The 26133-nt window shown below is 42.6% G+C and overlaps 1 protein-coding gene across 3 annotated transcripts in view; it reads left to right on the top strand.

Moving 5' to 3' along the window:
* Positions 1-26133, top strand: part of LOC137384699 (non-muscle caldesmon-like) — a 258457-nt gene that overhangs the window by 33651 nt on the left and 198673 nt on the right. For all 3 annotated transcript variants that reach the window (XM_068058995.1, XM_068058991.1, XM_068058993.1), the window contains one exon: positions 25150-25262. The gene's annotated coding sequence lies outside the window, so the exon portion shown is untranslated. The remainder of the gene's footprint in view (positions 1-25149; positions 25263-26133) is intronic.

Here is a 26133-nt window from a genome sequence, read left to right as displayed (position 1 = left end):
TGCTGGAATTTTCCATCCTGCTTCTTAATGTGACTCCCTGGCAGAGGTTTCCAGTGTGCCAATGATACCCATACACCAAGCTTTCCAGAAACTGTCATTTTGGTATTGAGACTATTTGGAGAATGTGACTTTGTAAAACTATCACTAACATCAGGTGCAGCAAAACTGCAGATTTAAAGTTGAAAAATATTATTTTAGTTTCGAATGGCTGTTTATCCTATCACCTTTTATCTTTTCTGAAATTTCACCTGCTGTTGGACACCAGGGAGGGTTGGTACAGATTTGTTAAGTAAGCAGCCACAAAATCCTTTTCTGTGCAGCCTCCTCCAGTCCGACAACCCTCCAAAATCTCTGTGCTGCTCCAATTCTGGTCTCTTGCACATTCCCGATTTAAATTGCTCCCCTTTTGGCGACCATGCCATCAACTGTTTTGGACCCAAGAGCTGGAATTCCCTCTCAGCCTCTGTCTCCTCCTTTAAGACCCTCCTTAAAATGTACCTTTTCTGTCCTAATATCTCCTTAAATAGGAACAGAAAATGCTGGAAATACACAGCAGGTCAGGCAACATCTGTAGAGAAGCAGAGTCAATCAGGTCAATGACCTTTCATCAGACCATCAGCCTGAAACGTTAACTCAGTTTCTGTCACCACAGATGCTGCCAGACCTGCTGAGTATTTCCAACATCTTCAGTTTTCATTTCAGATTTCCAGCATCTGCAGTATTTTACTTTTGTCCTAATATCTCCTTACGCAGCTCAGTGTCAAATGTTGTATGAAAAGATTCCTGTGATGATTCTTGGGACATTTTACTCTGTAAAAGGCTCTATATAAATGCAGCTTGTTGCTGTGTTTTATTCCTGGGCTCAACAGCTACTGGAATGGCCTTATATCTGTATGTGTCCACTCTTGGAAATGCTCTCAGTGCCTTATCATCTGCTTTGCCAAAGGGACATGGAAACGAATAGTCAGCTTTTTCACTGTCAAAAGTTTTAAAATTTTGAATTTGAATAAAATCCTGAAAACCACAGGCCCTCTCAAATCGCCAAGAAGCACAAACATACATCTCTACCAAACTATTCAGCAATTTGGACACATACCAATCTATAATGTGCCAAGCATTCAGTTGCATACCCACTCCTGAACCACTAGAGAATTGAACACAGCCCAGCATTATATAGCTAGGAGTTAAGGCTCTTTACAGTAAAACAAAATGACAAACACTTATAAACAAAATTTATGTAAAGGTTTAATGAGACATGATGAAGCCCATACTGGAGCATGGAGTTGTTTGAATGCGACAAATTGCAGGTCTTCCCCAGACATTCAAAGTTTTGTGTCGCCGGCCTATTCTGTAAGCGAACCACCATTCCTAATGATCAAAGGTTACTTTATTACCCAATGACATTCATATATTCTATCTCTATAATAGAATGACCCAAAGATATAATAATGTAACCCTGTTGCTATTTAGTCTGAATAGTGTAACTGTCCTCTCATGTTCTGAAATGTGCTTCTCCAATCTTCTGAAAGATGAATTGATACACACTTTAATGAGACAAGACTGAATTGGTAAATGAATGGATACATACTTGAAGTAAATCACGCCACAATATGACTTAATTTTGCACCCTTTTTCGTAACAAAATAATAAATATGCCATACTGGCCGTATAAGTATGCTAAAACATTGACTTTTCTTGGACAGTCCTTGAAATCTTAAAGGAGGTTTGCTTGCTCCCTGTTTCTCTGAGCAGCCTTTTCGGAACTGGCACAAACTCACCTTATCTCAAAGCTGTCCTGCTCTGCAGTTTCATTTCATCCTTTGTCATAAACAACGCCTTAACAGTAAACTTTTTCTTCTCCTTTCAGGTGTGAGGAAGCGCAAGCTCCAACAACTCATGGGTACCAACAACCCTCCAGATCTTTCTTCCCTTTCAATTCCCTCTGATCCCACTCCTTCTTCTAATCTCACACCTTGAAATGTATTCACAATACCCTCTTCCCTTCCCCTCTCTGATGCTGAACAATCTGTACTTAGCAAAGGACTCAGCTTTATCCCCTTAAACCGCCACCTCAATGAATTCTGCGCTCAGCATGACATTGAGCTCTTCTTCCATCACCTTCACCTCGTGGCTCACTTCTTGGGCCAGGAGTCCGCCCCCCAACCAGCCAACCCATTCACTCACCCAAGTATTCTCCCTCCACCTGGCCACCTCTCTCTGGCCTCATACCTGGTCTTGATCTTTTCATTGAAACTGTCGGCGTTGAAGTGGGACCAGTAGGGCAACATTAGTGGATTATTTAACATTACGATACGTTAAAGATCTTAGAGGGATTATGGAAACACTGTGCTTGTGGGGAATCAGGGCATGATAGGATACTTGGCCACTGTTCTGGGAAGTTGTACAACTCAGTACCTAATTGCATCTACATCTGTGTAAACATGCTGCCCTTGCTTCACTAATCAAAGAGGTAAGGGGAAAGGCTGACGATGATACAAGCAGTAAACTAGGGAAGCTGGCAGCTTCAAGGTTTGGGAGGAGATAGCAGGAGAATGCTTGTGAAGCAATACAATCCAGGTTATTGATCAAGTTGCAGACCTGGAATGTGTTCGGGTAGTGTGAACAAATGAGTAATGGTTCTTTGGCCTCCTTATCTCGAGAGACAATGGGTAAGCACCTGGAGGTGGTCAGTGGTGTGTGGAGCAGCGCCTGGAGTGGCTATAAAGGCCAATTCTAGAATGACAGGCTCTTCTACAGGTGCTGCAGAAAAATTTGTTTGTCGGGGCTGTTACACAGTTGGCTCTCCCCTTGGGCCTCTGTCTTTTTTCCTGCCAACTGCTACGTCTCTTCGACTCGCAACACTTTAGCCCCGCCTTTATGGCTGCCCGCTAGCTCTGGCGAACGCAGGCAACTGACTCCCACGACTTATGATCAATGTCACAGGACTTCATGTCGTGTTTGCAGACGTCTTTAAAGCGGAGACATGGACGGCCGGTGGGTCTGATACCAGTGGCGAGCTCGCTGTACAATGTGTCTTTGGGGATCCTGCCATCTTCCATGCGGCTCACATGGCCAAGCCATCTCAAGCGCCGCTGACTCAGTAGTGTGTATAAGCTGGGGATGTTGGCCGCCTCGAGGACTTCTGTGTTGGAGATACGGTCCTGCCACCTGATGCCAAGTATTCTCCGGAGGCAGCGAAGATGGAATGAATTGAGACATCGCTCTTGGCTGACATACGTTGTCCAGGCCTCACTGCCATAGAGCAAGGTACTGAGGACACAGGCTTGATACACTCGGACTTTTGTGTTCCGTGTCAGTGCGCCATTTTCCCACACTCTCTTGGCCAGTCTGGACATAGCAGTGGAAGCCTTTCCCATGCGCTTGTTGATTTCTGCATCTAGAGACAGGTTACTGGTGATAGTTGAGCCTAGGTAGGTGAACTCATGAACCACTTCCAGAGTGTGGTCACCAATATTGATGGATGGAGCATTTCTGATGTCCTGCCCCATGATGTTTGTTTTCTTGAAGCTGATGGTTAGGCCAAATTCATTGCAGGCAGCCGCAAACCTGTCGATGAGACTCTGCAGGCACTCTTCAGTGTGAGATGTTAAAGCAGCATCGTCAGCAAAGAGGAGTTCCCTGTTGAGGACTTTCCGTACTTTGGACTTTGCTCTTAGACGGGCAAGGTTGAACAACCTGCCCCCTGATCTTGTGTGGAGGAAAATTCCTTCTTCAGAGGACTTGAACGCATGTGAAAGCAGCAGGGAGAAGAAAATCCCAAAAAGTGTGGGTGCGAGAACACAGCCCTGTTTCACACCACTCAGGATAGGAAAGGGGTCTGATGAGGAGCCACCATGTTGAGTTGTGCCTTTCATATTGTCATGGAATGAGGTGATGATACTTGGTAGCTTTGGTGGACATCCAATCTTTTCTAGTAGTCTGAAGAGACCACGTCTGCTGACGAGGTCAAAGGCTTTGGTGAGATCAATGAAAGCAATGTAGAGGGGTATCTGTTGTTCGCAGCATTTCTCCTGTATCTGACGAAGGGAGAACAGCATGTCAATGGTCGATCTCTCTGCACGAAAGCCACACTGTGCTTCAGGGTAGACGCGTTCGGCCAGCTTCTGGAGCCTGTTTAGAGCGACTCGAGCAAAGACTTTCCCCACTATGCTGAGCAGGGAGATTCCACGGTGGTTGTTGCAGTCACCGCGGTCACCTTTGTTTTTATAGAGGGTGATGATATTGGCATCGCGCATGTCCTGAGGTACTGCTCCCTCGTCCCAGCATAGGCATAGCAGTTCATGTAGTGCTGAGAGTATAGCAGGCTTGGCACTCTTGATTATTTCAGGGGTAATGCTGTCCTTCCCAGGGGCTTTTCCACTGGCTAGAGAATCAGTGGCATCACTGAGTTCCGATTTTGTTGGCTGTATGTCCAGCTCATCCATGACTGGTAGATGCTGGGCTGCATTGAGGGCAGTCTCAGTGACAACATTTTCCCTGGAGTACAGTTCTAGGTAGTGCTCAACCCAGCGGTTATTAACCAGTAATGGTTATTGTATTCGATAAATGTGTGCTACAGACTTTATTTCGCTGAGAAGCTGTTTGAGTGACCAAAGAACTTCTCCCTGCATATGCTTGATTAAAAACCTTTATTTGCTTTAATCCCCGTGGACTCGAGAGCGGTTATATTTTCTCCACAACAGTTTTCTCCACAACAGCGTGACATCGGCTGTCTTAATTTCTTTGCTTCCCTCACTCAATCTAACTTGTCTCCCTCTGAAGTTGCAGCACACCATTCTCTCAGGTCTACTCCCACCATTGTGATCGAACCTGCTGACAAGGGTGGTGCTGTTGTTGTCTGGCATACCGACATCTACCTTGCAGGGGTTGAGTGCCATTTTTTTTCATCATGTGCTGGTCTTAAACTTATTTTTCATGTTTTTTCTTTCAGACAGAACTGTTCATTCTTCTTCCATTAGCACTCTCTCTGGACAAATGCTTTGTCTTTTACTATAACTATTGCCACTCCCTTTGCCTTAAGTTCCATGACATCTCTGTCATATAATGTCTCTCACTCTCCACCCTATCACAGACCTTCCCTTTTGTTCTTCTTCCTCACCCCACTTTTGACTTGCTCAAACCTGTTACATTTGCCAGTTCTGCTGAAAGGTCATTGACCTGAAATCACTCTGTTTCTCTCTCCACAGATGCTGCCAGATCTGCTGAGTATTTCCAGCACTTGCTGTTTTCATTTCAGATTTCCAGCATCTGAAGTATTTTGCTTTTACAAAATATGCATTCCTTTGTTTTCTCTCAGGACAGAAGGTGGAGGGGCTTAATGTCTAACCCTTAAAATATAGGAGGAATTGGATTGTAGGACTTGCAAGTAAACCAGCTACCACACAACCCCACCCCATCCCACCCACCTCCCCCCTCCAGGGTGGAGGCTCTAAAAATTATCGCTTGCTCTTTTCGGAATGAATAGGGATGCTTCTAGAACAAACTTAATGACCCTCATTGTTTGAAGACAGTCCACATTCCTCAGATCAATTGTCTGGATTGGCATCTACATTTGAAGATCTCAAGACTTGATTAGAGGTTCATTTTTTCTCTATTCCCTGACTTTTTATAATTTTCAGCCATCAAGGTGTCTCAAGGGTTTTTGCTATTCTCACTGTTATTAGTGCTAAAACATGGACTTGAAACTTTATTCATTTTAACAATGTTACTAATGACTAATTATTTAAAACAATGCCAAATGTTTTGCATTACTTTAAGAAAGAAATAACTTGCATTTATATAGCACCCACCGTTCACAACTTCAGGACATCTCAAACTGCTTTACAGCTAGTTAAGTACTTTTGAAATGTAGTCACTGCTGTAATGTAAGAAACATAGTAGCCATTGTGGTCAGCAAAGTCCCACAAATGTGACCAGATAATCTGTTTTAGTGATGTTGGTAGAGGGATAAATGTTGGCCGGGACACTTTCTTCTTATTCATTCACAGGATGTGGGCATTGCTGGCAAATCCAACATTTATTGCCCATCCCTAATTACACCGAGAAGGTGGTGCTGAAGCATCTTCTTGACAGCTGAGTGGCTTGCTAGGCCATTTCAGAGGACAGAAAGCAAGGTATTGCTGTGAGTCTGGAGTCACATATAGGCCAGACTGTGTGAGGATGGCAGGTTTTCCTCCCTAAAGGACATGAGTGAACCAGATTTATTTTTCAACAATCTACATGCTCTCCATTAATGATACTAGGCTTTTATTAATTCCATATTTATTTAATTAACTGAATTAAAATTTTCCAGCTGCTATGGTAGGAGAACCTTCTTGCTTTTTTTCAATATAGTGCCATGGGATCTTTAATGTCCACCTGAAAGGGAAGTTGGGACTTGGTTTAACATTTCATTTGAAAGAAGGCATCTCTGACGGTGCAGCCCTCCCTCAGTACTGCACTGGAGTGTCACCTGCTTTTACATTCAAGTCTCTGACGTGGAATTTAAACCCAGAAACTTCTGACTCAGAAGCAAGAGTGCTACCACCGAGTCATGGCTGACACCAGTTGGAAACTGAGATAATCCAGTTCTTTATATGAGCTGTAAAATACTTGAAATATTTCCTGGCCTGCAAACACACAGAAAGAAGGGCATGAGGTGTTTTGTTGTTAGCCTTTTCAGGCAAATAAAGAGGAATTAAACTGAAAATGGGTTATAACTGTTCTTAAATGCAAAAGGACAGTCTAATCATTTCTGTCCAAGCTAAAAATCCTAGACAAAACGACTGTGTTTGGAAACCTGCAACACAAGTAATTACTTTTACAATTGTGTGTTTTGGTGATAAATTCACATTTAAAATTATACTGAAGTAAATCATGTCTATCTTAGTGCTTACACATCAGTCTCATCTTACACTTCAGTCTCTCAGTTCTGTTCATGACCCATGAATGATCGTAATTATAGGAAGAAGCATTCCAGCGATTCATATCAAACTGTTTGCCAGTCATGATATGCTGAGCATTGATTTACAGAAGAGAGGGCATCTAATTACATTTACATGTCACTTTTTGAGTACTGATTTTCTACTTTTCAGAACACAAAACTTTTTTTGCGGCATTTAACTTCTATAAGATGGCACTGATTAAATAAAAATGTGCATTGAAAAAAAACTGAATGACAAGAATTTTATAGCATTACTCAGTCACTGTGCTCATGGACATTTTCTGTTAAATTGCAGCATTGACTAACACACATTGCTCATTGCAAGTCAGAGAATACAATAATATCCAAAGTGTGACAAAGTATGAAGTGACTGTAATATTTACAGGAAATGCAAACACAAGAGTTTAATATATCGTAGATAATCTGGAATTGTAGAAAGCCAAGTTTTGAACTATCTGGTCAGTGCTTTGCTATTTGGTTTGGGTGACTCCAAAAAACTATTGTTAGCACTCACCTATTCATCATCAGTAATCCCTCATGTCGAGGTCGATTCTTCCTTGCAGATGTCAGGGTGGAAGTGAGGTGTCAGTGTTGGCTGTGGGTTTGCAGATGGTTTATGAGCCCTATCTTAGCCTTGCACGCTCTCCCACAGTGAGGACATCGGTTGTCGGCCAGTTGAGGTGGTGGTGGATGCTCGAGCAGCTGCCCCTCTTTTCATCTCTGTTGCTGTTCTCTCTCAGTAGCTGCTCTTCTTGATTGGAAGGTCTTGACACCATTTTTGATGATGGATTGTCATTTTGGTCATGAATGGATATCTACTTCCCATGTATTGATGTTAATAAAGCAGACCTTCATGGAGGTTTTGAGATTGTCTTTTGGCTCCCATGTGATCGGGCTGCTTGGAGTAGCTTTGAGTAGAGCACCTGTTTGAGTCTTGAGTCGGGCATTCGGATGACATATCCCATCCATCTCAGCTGATGTGGAACATAGGACTTAGGAGCAGGAGTAGGCATTCAGTCCTTGGAGCCTGCTCCGCCATTCGTTAAAATCATGGCTGATCTGGTTGTGGTCTCAACACCACTTTCCTGTCTGCCCCCCATAACCCTTGACTCCCTTGTCTTTCAAAAACCTATCTAACTCAGCCTTGAATAAATTCAATGACCCAGCCTCCACTGCTTTCTGGAGAAGAGAATTCCACAGACTAATGACCCTTTGAGGAAAAAGATTTCTCTTCATCCTCAGCTTAAAAGGGAGACCTCTTATTCTTAAAGTGTGTCCCATATTTCTAGTCTGCCCCACAAGAGGAAACATCCTCCCAGTATCCACTCTTATCAAGTCCTCTCAAGATCTTATATGTTTCAATAAGATCACCTCTCATTCTTCCAAACTCCAGCAGGTATAGGCCCAGCCTGTTCAAACTTTCTTCATAAGATAAGCCCTTCATCCCTGGAATTAGTTGAGTGAACCTTCTCTGAACTGCTTCTAATGCAATTACATCCTTTTTCATATAAGACCAAAACTGTACACAGTACTCCAGATGTGGTCTCACCAAGCTCCTGTACAGTTGCTCCTGTACAGTTGCAGTAAAACTTCCCTATTTTTAGACTGGATTCCTCTTGCAATAAACACCAACATTCCATTTGCCTTCCTAATCAGTTGCTGTACCTGCACACTAACCTTTTGTGATTCATGTACCATATTCATCCGTGCCATCGAGTTCTGCAATCTGTCTCCATTTAAACAGTGTACAGCTTTTCTATTCTTCCTGCCGAAGTGGACAAGTTCGCATTTTCCCACATTGTACTCCATCTGCCAAATTTTTGCCCACTCACTTAACCTATCTATATCTTTTTGTAGACTCTTAACCTCCTCGTGACAATTTACTTTCCTTTTTTATCTTGGTGTTATCAGCAAATGTAGCTACCATACATTCAGTCCCTTCATCCAAGTCATTAATATAAATTGTAAATAATTGAGGCCCCAGCACTGATCCCTGTGGCACTCTACTAATTACAGCTTGCCAACCCAAAGACTCATTTATCCCGACTCTCTGCCTCCTGTTAGTTAACCAGTCCTTTATCCATGCTAACATGTTACCCCTATACCATGTGCTCTTACCTTGTGTAGTAACCTTTGATGTGGCATCTTATCAAATGTCTTTTGGAAATCTAAGTACACCACATCTCCAGGTTCCCCTTTATACACTTTGCTTGTTACTTCCCTGAAGAATTCTAAAAAAGTAGTTAAACATGATTTCTCTTTCACAAAACTATGCTGTCTCTGTCTGATTTTCTAAGTATCCTGCTATAACCTCCTTAATAATAGATTCTAGTAATTTCCCTGAGACAGATGTTAGGCTAACTGGCCTATCGTTTCCTGCTTTCTGTCTCCCTCCTTTTTTGAATAAAGGTGTTACATATGAAATCGGATGGACCACCCGGCATCGACCTAGGCATCGGAAATGACGACGGCAAACCCAGCCCTGTCGACCCTGCACAGTCCTCCTTACTAACATCTGGGGGCTTGTGCCAAAGTTGGGAGAGCTGTCCCAGAGACTAGTCAAGCGACAGCCTGACATAGTCATACTCACCGAATCATACCTTACAGACAATGTCCCAGACACTGCCATCACCATCCCCGGGTATGTCCTATCCCACCGGCAAGACAGACCCAGCAGAGGTGGCGGCACAGTGGTATACAGTCAAGAGGGAGTTGCCCTGGGAGTCCTGAACATCGACTCCAGGCCCCATGAAGTCTCATGGCATCAGGTCAAACATGGACAAGGAAACCTCCTGCTGATTACTGCCTACCGCGCCCCGCCACCCCACCACCCCCCCTCACCCCAGCTAATGAATCAGTACTCCTCCATGTTGAACAGCATTTGGAAGAAGCACTGAGGGCGGCAAGGGTGCAGAATGTACTCTGGGTGAGGGACTTCAATGTCCATCATCAAGAGTGGCTCGGTAGCACCACCACTGACAGAGCTGGCCGAGTCCTAAAGGACGTAGCTGCTAGACTGGGTATGCGGCAGGTGGTGAGGGAACCATCAAGAGGGAAAAACATACTTGACCTCATCCTCACCAATCTGCCTGCTGCAGATGCATCTGTCCATGACAGTATTGGTAGGAGTGACCACTGCACAGTCCTTGTGGAGACGAAGTCCCGTCTTCACATTGAGGATGCCTTCCATTGTGTTGTGTGGCACGATCACCGTGCTAAATGGGATAGATTTAGAACAGATCTAGTAATGCAAAACTGGGCATCCATGAGGCGCTGTGGGCCATCAGCAGCAGCAGATTTGTACTCAACCACAATCTGTAACCTCATGGCCTGGCATATCCCCCACTCTACCATTACCATCAAGCCAGGAGACCAACCCTGGTTCAATGAAGAGTGCAGGAGGGCATGTCAGGAGCAGCACCGGACATACCTCAAAATGAGGTGTCAACCTGGTGAAGCTACAGCGCCAAACAGCATAAGCTGCATGTGATAGGCAGAGCTAAGCGATCCCACAACCAATGGTTCAGATCTAAGCTCCGCAGTCCTGCCACGTCCAATTGTGAATGGTGGTGGACAATTAAACAACTAACTGGAGGAAGTGGCTCCACAAATATCTCCATCCTCAATGATGGGGGAGCCCAGCACATCTGTGCAAAAGATAAGGCAGAAGCATTTGCAATAATCTTCAGCCAGAAGGGCCGAGTGGCTGATCAATCTCGGCCTCCTCCTGACGTCCCCAGCATCACAGATGCCAGTCTTCAGCCAATTCGATTCACTCCACGTGATATCAAGAAATGACTGAAGGCACTGGATACAGCAAAGGCTATGGGCCCTGACAACATGACAACATTCCAGCAATAGTACTGTGGACCTGTGCTCCTGAACTTGCCACGCCCCTAGCCAAGCTGTTCCAGTACAGCTCCAACACTGGCATCTAACCGGCAATGTGGAAAATTGCCCAGGTATGTCCTGTACACAAAAAGCAGGACAAATCCAACACGGCCAATTACTGCCCCATCAGTCTACTCTCAATCATCAGTAAAGTGATGGAAGGTGTTGTCAACAATGCAATCAAGTGGCACTTGCTTACCAATAACCTGCTCAATAACACTCAATTTGGTTTCCGCCTGGGCCACTCAGCTCCAGTCCTCATTATAGCCTTGGTTCAAACATGGACAAAAGAGCTGAACTCAAGAGGTGAAGTGAGAGCGACTGCCGTTGATATCAAGGCAGCATTTAACTGAGTATGGCATCAAGGAGCCCTAGCAAAACTGAAGTCAACGGGAATCAGGAGGAAAAAGATTAGAGTATTACCTAGCACAAAGGAAGATGGTTGTGGTTGTTGGAGGTCAATCATCTCAGCTCCAGGACATCACTGCAGGAGTTCCTCAGGGTAGTGTCCTAGGCCCAACCATCTTCAGCTGCTTCATCAATGACCTTCCTTCAATCATAAGGTCCGAAGTGGAGATGTTCGCTGATGATTGCACAATGCTCAGTACCATTCGCGACTCCTCAGATACGGAAGCAGTCTATGTTGAAATGCAGCAAGACCTGGACAATATCCAGGCTTGGGCTGATGAGTGGCAAGTAACATTCGCACCACACAAGTGCCAGGCCATGACCATCTCCAACAAGAGGGAATCTAACCATCTCCTCTTGACATTCAGTGGCATTACCATCGCTGAATCCCGCACTATCAACATCCCAGGGGTTACCATTGACCAGAAACTGAACTGGAGTAGCCATACAAATACCGTGGCTACAAGAGCAGGTCAGAGGCTAGGAATCCTGAGGCGAGTAACTCACCTCCTGACACCCCAAATCCTGTCCACCATCTACAAGGCACAAGTCAGGAGTGTGAAGGAATACTCTCCACTTGCCTGGATGGGTGCAGCTCCAACAACACTCAAGAAGCTCAACACCATCCAGGACAAAGCAGCCCACTTCATTGGCATCCCATCCACAAACATTGACTTCCTCCACCACTGACGCACATTGGCAGCAGTGTGTGCCATCTACACGATGCACTGCAGCAACGCCCAAGGCTCCTTTGACGGCACCTTCCAAACTCGTGACCTCTACCACGTGGAAGGACAAGGGCAGCAGATGCATGGGAACACCAGCACTTGCAAGTTCCCCTGCAAGCCCCACACCATCCTAACTTGGAACTATATTGCCGTTCCTTCATTGTCGCTGGGTCAAAATCCTGGAAGTCCCTTCCTAACAGCACTGCAGTGGTTCAAGAAGGCAGCTCACCACCATCTTCTCAATGGCAATTAGGAATGGGTAATAAATGCTGGCCAAGCCAGCAACGGGCACATCCCATGAACAAATAAAAAAAAACATTAAATTTGTTCTTTTCCAATCAGCTGGCACCCTTCCAGAATATAAGGAATTTTGGAAGATTATAACCAAAGCCTCTACTATCTCTGCAGCCACTCCTTTTAAGACCCTAGGATGTAGGCCATCTGTTCTTGGGGACTTGTCAGCCTTTAGGTCTAATAGTTTTCCCAGCACCTTTTCGCTGGTGATTTTTTTGCTTTAAGTTCCTCCCTCCCTTTCACCTCTTGATTTTCAAGTATCTTTGGCAGTCTTCTACAGTGTAAACAAACACAACATACTAGTTCAACACCTTCGCCATTTCCCTGTTTTCCATTCTCAATTCCCCAGACTCACTTTCTAGAGGCAACTCTCGCTTTAGTTACTCTTTTCCTTTTGGATTGCCAATTCTGATTCTCCTGCGGGCTGGATAGGCCGATGACGGCCTTCCTGCCGAGAGGCCAGTTGAGGCCCTTAAAGGCCATTTATGGGCCTCTTCCTGCCACCGCTGGGATCTTACAAGCGGTGTGGGGGAGGGGGGGAGGGGGGGTGGCCTCCACCACGTGGGGAGGACGCTTTGGAAAAACGAGGGCTTGCGGTGGAGGTGGGGGGGGGATTCCTCCTTCAAGGGCAATACCCCTAGACCGAATACCCGCCACCATTCCCACATCTCACCAGGGCCTTCGGGACTGGCCCCCGCGACCTGCCTCACCCGGGTCCGAGGCCTCTGTAGTACCGGCAGTGAGCAACACTCCCGGTGGCACTGCTGGAGCCGCTGAGGTGCTGGCCCTTTGATCGGCCGGCAGTTCATGGGGGCAGGATCCCTGTCCCTATGAAGTCTTTAAAGGGACAGGCATCCCGCCTCCTTAAACTTTCACGCCAAATGACTGGAGGGTCGCTGTAGGGGTCTGAAAAAATGCAGAGGCAGGGTTTCCCCCACCTTTTTGGCCCAGCATTTGGAGTCCCGCCTCTGCCCCAAAATCCAGTATGGCTTCCGACCCACTAGAGGAACAACCGACATGATCTTCACAGCACGCCAACTTCAGGAAAAGTACAAGGGGCAGGACATCTCTTTGTAAATGGTTTTCTTTGATCTCACAAAAGCCTTTAACTTGGTGAATTGAACTGCCCTTTGGAAGGTGCTACAGCGATATGATGAACAGCTCAGTTTGCAAACATCATCTGTCTCCTCCATGACAATATGCAAATAATAGTACTATGCAATGGGTCCGCCACACACCGCTTTCCTGTCAAAACATACTTCAGATAGGGGTGTGCCATTGCACCAACACTATTCTCAATCCTTCTTGCAGAAAAGCTGCAGCTTACTACTGACAGGCTCCCCCATGTGGTAATAACTTATTGCACTGATGGTAAATTCTTCAACCCCAACCAGCTAAAGGCCAAAACCAAGGCAACAACCACTTCTGTAATAGAACTACAGTATAGTGACGATACACAGGTTAGTGCTCACTCTGAAGAAGAACTACAACAGACAGTTGACGTATTCACCGAGGTCTACAAGAGCGTGAGACTTGCCTTGAATACCAGGAAGACCAAAGTCCTTTACCAACCCACAATGTATCAAATCCAGTGCCTTCAATTGAGATTCATGGTGAAGTGCTGGAAAATGTCCTTCACTTCCTATATGTAGGAAGCTATCTATCTCAAAAAAGCAGATATTGATGAAAAGGTACACCACTGAGCCAATGTGCTTGCTCAGCCTATGGTAAATTACGTACTCGAGTTTTCAAGAAGGTCTGTTGGGCAGTGGTTCTCCCCATGCTTATCTACAGTGCTGAAGCTTGGACAACATATAGACACCGTATCAAGGCCCTAGAACAATATCAACACTGTTTTAGAAGGATCATGTGAATCAAGTGGGAGGACAAAAGAAAAAACTCACTTTTTAGCAGCGAAAGAACTATAGTCAGATTCATAGCTATCTAATTTATCCACTTGTGTCTCCAATATTCTTCTGACTCAATCATCTACGGCAATCAAGAGAGAATAAACTAAACCTGCATTTATATTGTACCTTTCTTATCCTCGAGATCCCAACTGACAAAATACTTTTGAAATGGAGCCACTTTTGCTCTGTTGGTGAAAATGGCACTTTACAGACTGCAAGGTCCCATAAACAGCAAATGCAGTTAATCTGTTATTGGTGGTGTTGGGGGTTGAGGAGGAATATTGGCGGAGACAGCAGTAGACCTCCCTTCTTCAAATAGTACAACAGTATTTTTTACATCCACTTCTACAGACACATGCGACCTCAGTTTAATATTTCATCTGAAAGATGCAAGGTGGCCTGTGTCTAGGGCTCGCTACGCTGACCAATAGAAGGTGTGAAAAGCAGTTCATGATAATTCTTCCTCTAACATCTCTTTCCTGCTATGGGGAAAGCAAGTACCCTTTGCTTGCTTCTTTCTCTAGTGAAGCAGTGGTAATCAAGAACTCATTAGACTGTGGAATTGCATACAAAAACCCTTTGTGTTTTCAATGTTTGAGTTTAGTGTGCTGTTGAATCTTACTACATGGAGGTCATTTGCCAAGAAATGTTTGGTTTGGATCAATAGTTTTCCAATCTCTTTCTGTAAGTACAAATTATGATCTAATGCTGGAATAATGCAGCATGAAGAAATGCATGATTCATAACATTAATACATTGCACTTCTTTCTTCACATTATTGCATGGTTTATAATTGGATCAACACAATATGACATGGGCTCTCAGAGATAAACTGTTACACCATTTGTGAGTTACAATGTAAGTTAAATAAGTACCTATTACATTCTTCAATTGCTTATTCCCAACTGATGGTTTCAGTGGGGTGGGGGCAGGCCAGTGGGATTGAGGGGGTTGGGGTTCTCATATCACCTGTCAGGGCAAATCAGAAAACCATAAGTAGTGCACAATCAGTAGCAAGAATCCCTGCTTGCAGTGTGAACTTATAAAATTACTCTTGAATTGTAGAACAGATATGTCGTTGCCTGGGGTTGGACATCACGTGCTGTACCAGGGTTCTTAGAGCGCATACTAAGGTATAAGGAAGCCTCCACTTGCCCACTGGTACCCCAGTACAATTTCCCCACGTCTTATCTACACTGCCAGCCAACTACCAGTTTTATACATATCTTTGCTACGGTTGATTCAAGTTGAACTATTGTGGTTGTGCCATCTAATACAGAATTCAAACTCTTGAAGATGTACCCGATGATCAATTTTTCCCAACCGTCCACTTACTGAGAACAGGCTAACTCCTAAAACACTCCATAATCGGAGTGAACATGAATGGTACGCCGGAACTCCATATTTGGATAAAGACTATGTTTATACCAACTATGTAGTTATCCAGGTTCCACTGTATTCTGAAGTATTGAGTTTAGATCGCATGGTTTGGAAGTTAGGAAATAAACTTAGGCTAGAACTCATAGTGCTAAATATATAATTGCCCTGAGAAAATAAACATAATCTCTCCCCTTTTGTGACTGTACAAACGTACATGTATGGAAAAAAGCCGCACAGGAGATGTGTGGTATTTAAAGTGGTGTATGACAGCTTGTTTACAGAGTCTCGCATACCTCTAGTCTGCAGTTTACTTTCTTTATAACTTAAATCGAGAGCTTGAAATATTAGAACTGTTACAACATATTTGTCTAACATTTTTGCTTGCTGGACCCAACAGGACATTCAGGTTAAAAATTCTGTTCATTTCTGCACGACTAAGAAGTCTATTAGGTTATGCCAGTTTTTGTATTAAGATTGACAATGGTCTATTGCTCTGGTGTGCGGAAAGTTCCATTGCAAATGTTCAAAAAAACAGCAGTAGAAATAAGCAAAGGAACCAAGAGTTGAGTTGTTGTATTTGTGTGCGTGTGTGTGCATGCATGTGTGTGTGCTGCCGGGTGCTGCTTTGGGAAGACATTAGCAGACCAGTAATATTTTCTAATCCCTCAGACATGAGTGTGGCTCCTTCCAGTGTCCAAAGATCCTGATTCTGTCCAGATAAAAGTAGATGTTTTCTGAAATAATTCACTTTGACCTGTAAGTGTTCATGGTCAAAAGATGCCCCTTCATATAATTCATTTAGCCACTAGAAGGGTAGCAGTGTTTTCTGCCTCGTTCCATCTGCCTTGCTTTTTCAGTCGCTGCTTAAAGCCCTCCTCTTTGATCATGCCTTCAGTTCCCCACCCAGTTCTCCACTCCCCCTCCCTTTTCCTGGTGCTTGGTATAGTTGGTACTCCTGCCTCCTTACATAAAGCACTCAGAAACATCTTCCAGCACAGGGAGCACAATGGAAATGCAAGTTGTTCGGATGCAACAAAACATAGACTGAAATTCATTTCACATTTTGGATTAAAGTAATAAAATGCATCAGTGGATCTCACTTGTATTCTTCAACTATTATAAACTTTAAAACAATATAACTATTCATTGGGGTTGTTAGTTTTTTCATTGGGTATTTGTTTTTTTGCCTCTGAGTCAGAAAGTTATGTTGCTCAAGCTATGTTGTAGCACTTCAGTCCATAATCAAAAGCTGGTGTTCAACTGCATTACTTGGAAAGCGCCACAATTAATGGAGGTGCCACCGTTCAGATGAAACATTAAATTGAAGCCTTATGCGGAACAGATCCCAATGCACTATTCAAAGAGGAGAGAGATCTCCTAGTGTCCTGACCAACATTCTTTCCTCAACAAATGCCATCACACCAAATTAAATAGCAATTATTCACATTTGCCTTTTGTGGGACCTTGTGTGCAAATTAGATGCCATGTTTACCTACATAACAACAGGGACAGCACTTTAAAAGTAACATATTGTGAAATGCATCAGAATGTCTTGAGGATGTGAATGGTGAAAGGTCATTCTTAAGAGTCTCTTCTATAAAATGATTTCACTCATTTTGTAGGAATCTGTTCTTACATGCATGCAGTAGTGCTAAAGAGTAGCAACGTATTATGACATGAGTTCATGCATCTGATTTCCTATATGATGGGGTTTTAAGCTGGTGTCAGTGCAACACTGAGCAGATTGGAGATGCTTTCTCCCCCCCAACGAATAAAGACTTGCCTTGAACGCTTTTACATGCAGTTTAGGGAGGAAAATTGGCAGAGACTTTAAAGAGGTGACCTATCTGCCCCCTGGCCAGGGAATGGAACAGATGAAACTTGAAGAACATAAAATGACTGGAAAATGAGGAAAAAAGAACATTTTGAAAAATAGACAAAAATGGATGTTGCAAGAATGTTTAACCATCCTGTTCTGTAAGTGAAAGCTAACAGGCATTTCAATTGGCAGTGAAGTCATGCGCACCATAAAACAAAAGATATATTTAGTGTCAGATCTTGATTTTCTTAAAAAGCTTATCTGAAGTAAATTAATATTAAATTCAATTTGGATTAAAATCAAATCGAGAATGATTGGCTTGATTTCATCCAATTATGGTGCTCAGATGCTGGATGAGAAGTATTAACTTCAGCTGTAATCTTTAAGAAACCCAGCTGCTGCAATTTCACAGAAAACGCAATGTTTTTTTTGAATAAAATACCCATATTTGGCCTGGAAGATATGTTGCATTGCACAAGCATGATAAGGATACAGTGACACCCACGCATCAAGTTTCCCAAAGAGTTTCATATTTCATTCTCATAAACCCAGAAGGAAAAAAGTAGAAAATGTTCGTTTCATGTTGTAATTTCATTCATCTTCTTCTCTTCCCAGATACAGTTTCTAAACCTTTGTAAAACAACAATGGAGAATGGTGCTGAGAGTTGCCCCTGTTGCACAATGACTTACATTGCATTTTTCAGCAGTCATTGCCATAGATTGTTTTTCTTGCTTTATTAAGCTGTTCCTTTTTTCCCACCCTTTACCAATCTGGTTATATTGAGCCTTGACAATTATGTCAAACTCAGTGCACTTATAAGGAGTGAAACGCCAGAGTGGGGCTTTGCGAGATGGGACCACATTAGGAATCAGGTTTCGGCTGATGGAGCCATTGTAATGCACAAATTGCAGTATATGTGGAGCATAAAGGGGTCATTATCTGACTTTGTGCTCTGCCCAGTGAGAATGCATTTCAGAAATTCAGCTGCTCACTCCTGATGATTTCATTATGGACTTTAAAATTATAGACATAGCGTACCCAAGTTTCCAATGTACATTGATGCATGAAGTCAGCGAATTATCTAGCAACTATCTTGAATATTTAATAAGATTTCTGCGATAGAGTTTTGCGTGGTCGTTACTCATCACCTGGGCAGAAAGGACAATCTGGTGGAGAGGTTTGCAGGTGTATTGCAGAGCCAATCAGTTCTTCCGTTTCCTTTAGCACCCAGGTGCTAAACTCAACCTGGAAATTCCACCCTATAAGCTCTAACTACAAGTGTTTGGAAATGATTCAGGCATAACCTGATAATACATACAAGTTAATTTTCTAAACTATTATGTTAAAAGAAAAGATGAAAATAAAACTTGAACATTGCTGTCCTTCTGCGGTACAGTGGTTTTCAGTGACATCGGATTAAATGATAGCAGGAAGTTCAATCAAGCAGCCATTGTGATATCCTTAACTTCAGATCACGCACTGATCTATTATGACAATCTTTTGAGAACAGCCTTAAGGAGGTCTCAGCAGCCTGGAACCAGACTAGACTGTTTCCACTTTTCTTTTACTTGAAGCAAAGGTCAAAACATTAAAATGTCAATGTCACTGCCACCAAAAATAAAATTCTTATGCCCCCTCTTGCATTTGGAGTCAGATCTTAGCCATTTTTGGTATCTCTGACATGATCTCAGAGGGCTGTTACCAGGTTTAATTATGATATAATCAAGTTATAGTGACCAATGATTTATGAATCTGAACAGTGTGAATTGTGAAGCTGTGTTTAATTTAATAAAAGCTATGGTGTTTGGCCACTGATTCTATCAAATGTTTTCATTCCAGAGTAAGCATCATATCCATATTTGGTGATGTGGATGAAGGCCAAACCAGCCACAGAACCCTGACGTACCACACGCACACAGACATTTAGCAATACCTGGCATCCAGTTATTTAGAATGAATCTTCCAAAAAGGTCTGCTAAATGAAAGCGGTTTCATTAGTTTCTTTTCAAAACTTTTCAAAGAGCTTTGCAAAGGACATTTCTTACTGTTTAATAGCAACGCTGTTGCATTGGTATATGTGGGCGCCTGTGTTTGATATTATATCACTTCTGATTCAAATTGGCTGCTGTATTGTCAGTCAGAGCAATGCCGTAGGAGCCAAATGTGACTCAGCTTTAATAAAAAGAAATATTAATGCATGTAGAAAAAAGGACTAAGAGGAAAAAAACTGTCCTTGTAGAAAGAACTTTATTAACCTCTAATGCAGGAGTGCCTGAACTGTAGCCCATGGGCCACATGCAGTCCCTAAGCCCTGTTACTCTGGGCCAAGAAGCTCAGAAAACTCAGTGCTATTTACTCATTTATTTCACGGGGTGCATTTACACTAGTTTAGTATTAGTGCATAGCGACTTCTGAGGAGGTAAGGGAGAAGCATTTTAACCCAACCTGCCTAATGGAAGCTGAGCAAGGACATAGTTAAGGTGGCCTGGGTTACTTACCTGCCAGAAAGTTCCCCAGATGCTGTATTTTTAATTTTAACAGATACTTCCAAACATGCAGTTAATCCGTCCTCCCAAATCCAGAAGAGTCCTAATTCACATAATGCAAATCAGGGTCTTGCTGTGATTAGGCCCCAACATCGATTTTAACTTTGGCCTGAGTGGGGAAACCCAATTTCAGGCAGGTCAAGGCAGTTTGAAGAAGGTTTTGAAGCCGAATAGGTCTTTGATGGACTAGGTTGAGTGCTTGCCTGCCCCTCAAGGAAACTGAAGGCCTTCTGTCCCCTGAAGTCCACCCCCAACCTCATCCCCACCCCCACACTTAACCTGAGTTAGCAGACAGCCTTTGGCCACCCAGTTTCCCAGGGTCTACAGCCACTTCCTGCCCACTTAATGAGGCCTGGTGGTTAAAGTCACCATGGCTTCACACTGCTGCAGGCAGGTGGGAAACTAACGGAAACCAGCAGTTTCTCACTGAAAACCTGCTGATAGTTAAAATCCCTTCCTAGAGTCTGGGCTTGACCTGACTTCAGAGTGGGAGGCGCTGGAAGCTAAGCTCTCCCACCATTTGGTTTGCCATCACATGGTGTGGAAAGTCAGTGCAGTGTCAAGCTCTGGTTTGCTAAGTGCGCATGAGAGTCTGCTGAACCTTCTGGGTGCCATGTAAACTCACCTAACCTCAGTTTAAATGATACTCTTCCCTGCTCTCTAAACATTTACATTTCTAACTGTTGAGAGTCAGCTCTGCCCTGCACCTAACCAGAAATGTACAGAGTTCTCTCCTAAACAGAACCACTGAAAATCCAGGCAGGAATGTAAAGTTCCAGACAGTGCCTGGCTGTAACTCAACCAGCAGCTACCAGTCTTACATGTGTAGCTGAAATGCAAACTCACATCATTCACAGATTTGCCCCATTTGAATTTTGTGGGTCTGTCTATAGGTTTGGAAAGGGCAATTTTTAATGTTGTCTTTTTGGTGGATAAATCCTATATCAGAACACAATATTCTGTTCAAGCCAGCAACTTACAATATATGCAAATAAAAGGGAACATGGATTTGAGCTTTCCGTGTGGTGGCCTCTGAGGGCTTTATGGTACACACTGTGAGGCCCATGAAGACTTTACAAATTCACACTCCTCGACATGTACATCAGGAATCTGAGTATGGTAGAGAGTGGCTCTGCAAGACTTTTCACTCACCTCCATTCCTGAATTCTTGATCTGTACTTCCATCATATGAAGCTCTAAACCAGAGCAGCAATTTGCTAAATCTATCCTTAAAAGGTTGGACACCCTTTTTGTAATGTGTGACACTTCTGTTTGATTACCTTTCTAGCTGTCTTGTGGCCTAGTTCTGGATATTGTAACCAACTGTCAGGAAAACCCTATATGCCAAATGGGAAATATTAATTTCATCAGTTGGAAACTTACATTAGAGTTTTAATGGAAAAAAACCCCACAGTAACTTCAAAAAGAAAACTAGCAGCCAAGATGGCTACTGCCATTTACATCTGAAATACCAGGAGATTGAACTGAAGACAAAAAGTCTAATCAGAAGCCCAGCCAGAACAATGCTTTGGCTCACTGAGTAGATTAGCCTGATCACCCTCGTTAGCAGGACATTCCAAACCATCTCGAGGCATTCATAAATGGAGACATCCCTCCAGTGGGTAAACACTGCCAACCCCATCTAAGAGAAGTTTTGGGTTTTAGACTTTGGACCTCATTAAAAACAAAGGGGAATGAGAGAACCATGTGACCGTCTGTTCATCTCTGAAGAAACTGGACATTTTGTCACAGAGTCAAGCAGACAGGCAGTAACTTGTGTGTACAGCAGCACAGAAGGCTGCTACTCCCCTGTTTCTCTCTCTCTCTTCTCTCCCTCCCCCCAGAAAACATCAAGTGAAAACTGTCTGTGACTGGGGGCCCTCTAAGCCTACAGACCGCTACAGCCAGCAATCGGGAAGAGATTCAGCTACCAATTTTGCCTTCTGGAAAAATCTGAGCAAAGCAAGCCAGCCAAAATACATTTTGACCTACCAAGAACTTCAAGAATACAGCTTCGGCCGAGGACTACTGGATCACCCACTTTGCAGACTGTATTTAAGTTCCATTTATTCTGGACTTTAATCCAACCACCAAATCTATTTTCCCTCCTGTAATCTACTTGTGTGAATGTGTGATTCTCGTGTGAATGTGTGCGTGAATGTGCAGCATAATTTTAAATCAGTTAGAGTGTTAAGTATAATAAACATACCTCTTTCTTGTTTAAACTCAAGAAAACCTGTCCGGTTGGTTCTTTCATGATCTCAGTAAAGGAAAAAGGTAAAACATTCATAGAGGTGGTAAGCACAACCACTGTTTAAAAGGAATAAACACTGTTGCAGGCAAATAAGATGAAGGGGCAAGAGGGGAACCTAAGACCACTCCTCACATGGCCGTGACACGACAATATTTTCAATTATATTGCAAAAAAATTTGATCTTACAATAACAGTCTTCCTGTTGCAATCATCATACAACTCATGAGGCATTTTGAGATTGATCTGGAAAGATTTACACTGCAGAAAGCACCTTGGAAAAAAACACAATTCAGTGACCTGAATTTGGTTTCTTGGGGGTAGAATTTCACCTTGTTTGGAATACCACGAATTAGAAGAGGCTTTATAATACCAGAATCAGTGTCTTCAGATCTAACTGAAACTTTAGAGTTTTTGTATGATGTGTTAATTGAGCATTTCAGGGGAAAAAAGCCATTTTGAAATTTCAGATACCCCTATTTCAGATAAATACATACTAAAGACAATTGTCATTCAGATGTTTTTCAGTGAGTTTTGATGGAATTTGGAAAATTAGTGAGCAAGTTGGCTTAATAATTAATCTGGCAGAGTCACAATAAAACCCAGCAGATAAAATAAATGTGGACTCTTTTTGTATCATTCCCCTTCCCTGTTACTCTGTGGAGCAGAAAAAGGGAATGTTTTACATGCAAAATATGCTTGTAAATAAAATATCCCGCTACAGAAATGTTGCAAGGCTTTTCATATGGGTATTAAGGGCTGTCTGCAGGTTCTACATTGACTTGAGTCTTGCAAAAAAAGTCTGATCATATGAAATTCATTCACAATACATGTTACGATGTATATATGATTTTTTGTAGTAAAAAACTCCTTTTAATCATTCCCTAATTTTCAAATGATTTTCTTTGTATTTTTAATTTCCTTTTCCTTTAACCCTCCTTAATTTTGCTTCTTCCAGGACTCTACTGATCACTGTGCACAAATGTTTCAATATAATTGAGAGCCACCAGAATAATTTGACTTGAAAATCTCCCCCTTTTCTCTAACGAGGAAGAAGTGAAACCTATGCTATGCACCAACCTCACTTAGATCAGGGACCTTTCCACATGCTAAAATAAAAGCACAAAGGCATACTCTACCACTCATGAGTAAAACAGTGCACAGTACCAGCAAGTTGACACGATCGTATTTTTCAGATCATTTGCATTAGTGCATGTAGTTACCTCCCACAAAATAAGGTCTTCAAAATTGGGTTATTCTGGGTAAGCAATAGAAATAAATTATAGGGCAGCCATTGAATCTTTTCATTATCACTATCCTGTGGGCAAACAGCTGAACAGATCTGCCACATATTTGGAAGACTCGTTGATGAGACTACAAAACAGCTACAATTTTCACGGTGCCAGGAATTTCTATTTGTGATATAAAGTGGAGAGTCTAGCATCACAAACGGGCAGCAGCTTAGGAAGCCTGCTGCAGTCTTTGTAGTAACAATGGTTTTGAAAGGGATAATGTTAATAAACATTAAAATGTCACGTTATTAGCTGCACAGACTAAAGTCAATCATAAAGTATGCCCATAAACATATTGTGATACAATAAATTACTTTTAGGAGAAAATTAACAGCGTGAATAAGAAGCAGCTACTGCTTCTGAATTTGTAATATAAATTGTCAGCTTTTTCCATTGATCATGGGTTTCCTGGTTGTACTTAAGATAAATAGAGTAGTGACCCGTCAACTTACACAGTATATCATTGTGATCAAATAGCCCTGTTTAAAAAGAATAATGTTCATTTAAATAGTCTTTTTCTCCAGGATAATCTTCTGGCCTGTTGCTCTCACCACATCCTGCTTTAGTTCTGGAAAATGTATGCTGTACTGCTACAATTTTTCACCACAAATGCAGTGACAAGACATTCCTGTTCCTTCGCAGTATATGCTGACTTGGTAATAGATGAGTTTCATAGTTCAGAAAGTCCCAGGTAGAGCTCATTTTCCAAAGTTCTGCCATTTTAACTGATCGTGGGTTGCTTTAGTTGCAACCAAGCTAACTAAATAATGTCCTGCATAAGACCTTTGTTTTTACTGGAAAAACAGCTAATAGATGGAATGCTTTGGCATAGGAAGTAGTTGAGGCAGCGCATCTTTTCAGTGAAAAATAAACAGTTGAAGCACAGGACAATATAGGGCTAAGGGGAAAGAGCAGGGTAATGGTAATAGTTTTGGTTTGCTCTCGCAAAGAGCCAACACAGAGGCAAAAGGCCAAATGGCCTATTTCTGTGCTGTAAAATGAAGAATATAGTTTTCTTTAACATGGGAAATATCAGTATTTATATGCTGCAATCCCTCCTGTAGGGAAGTGGCATAAACAAGTAAACTCAGGTATTTGTAGCCTGAGATCACAGCGGGCAACTGTGGTAACAGTAGAAACTGTGGTAACAGTAGTAACATGCAAATTTCTGGCTTCGGGTCAAAAGAATGCAGCATGAAATAACTAGCTTCAGTTTGGAGAGCAGTGCTCAAGGGAGTTCATCACGGGAAATAATGGTCACGCTCCTCATTAGTAATGCTGGATCATGGAGTCAGCCAGTGTGCAGTCTACTGATAATCAACCCATTTCTGACAGTTATAGATCAGAAGAAAAGTGACAGAAACTTGTGTTAAAATAATCTTATATTCCATATAGTTGCAGTATTTTATGACAGTAAGATCTTGTCAAATATCTCTCTTCCAACATGTTGCCAGGAAGCTAATTTGATTGTATCATACTGAATTCTGCTCGGCATTGATAACTTAGGTTTTTTTAACTCTCATTAGTGTTGATTGGCATTGCTGCTTTGTAATTCTCTCCAATCGGTTTTATGCCATGCATGGTTTTAAATCGCAGTGAGAGCACCCAGACTATGCAATACCACTGACCAGTTTTACCACATCTTGTTAACATTATTTGATGAATCTCTGCAACCTTTTCCCACAGATACAGCAAAGAAATCAGTATACTGTATGCAGACAAGCTCTCATCGCTGTGGTGGGTCAGAAGGGTCAGCTCTCAATCAACAGAAGGGGTGTTGACAATCCAATTACCTGTCTGTGAGTACAGTTAAAGAGATTAATTTTACGCTGTATTTGGTTGCAGCCTCTGGATGACTTGACATACTTATTTCTCTGCATACTGTTGTTATCTCTACAATAAACTATGCAATTAACATTCTCAATCTTATTCTAAACTATTATGTGCAACTAGAGCTACTGTTAACACTGAATGTTATTTTATGTTTAGCATTTAGACATGAGTTCGGTATTGGGGGAAACATTCATTGCATCTTGCTAACACAGTAGGGGTCTGAAAGAAATAACTTGCATTAATATAGCAGCTTTCATAATCCCAAAACAGTGCACAGCTAATCCACTTTTGAAATGTAGTTACTGTTATGTAGGCAAACACAGCAGCTAATTTGCACTAAACAAGGTGCGTTAGTCACCAAAACAAAGATGAGCAACCACAGAATCTGCTTTTTGCTGGTATTGGCTAAGTCAAGCCATGTTTGTCAGGACACTGCTCCCCGCTCTTCTTCAAATAGATTTATGGAGGGTGCAGGATGCGTTGCTGACCAGGAATCCAGTCTGAAGGTGATAAAGGCATAAATAAGGGTATCAGCAGCAGATCAGCTTAGGTAGGGGCATAAGCAAGTGATATTATCGAGATGGAATTAAGCGTTCTTTGTGACAGACAGGATATGAGGGGGGAAGCTGTGAGCCAGGTTTCATTGAAAGCCAGGATGTCAATACAATCATCCACAATGAGGTCATGATACAGGACCCTGTGTGCAGGAAAGCAGATGTTCTTGAGGGAAATGCAGAAAGAGGTGGAGATTGTCAATCCACCAGCAGAGCCCAGTGGTGTGCATGGTGAGCAAGATGGGATAGAGATTGGTAAGATTTAACCCTCTGTGGATGAACT

The sequence above is a fragment of the Heterodontus francisci genome, chromosome 27 (assembly GCF_036365525.1).
Source record: "Heterodontus francisci isolate sHetFra1 chromosome 27, sHetFra1.hap1, whole genome shotgun sequence".
NCBI classification, from domain to species: domain Eukaryota; kingdom Metazoa; phylum Chordata; class Chondrichthyes; order Heterodontiformes; family Heterodontidae; genus Heterodontus; species Heterodontus francisci.
This window is presented reverse-complemented; position numbering and strand designations above follow the sequence as displayed.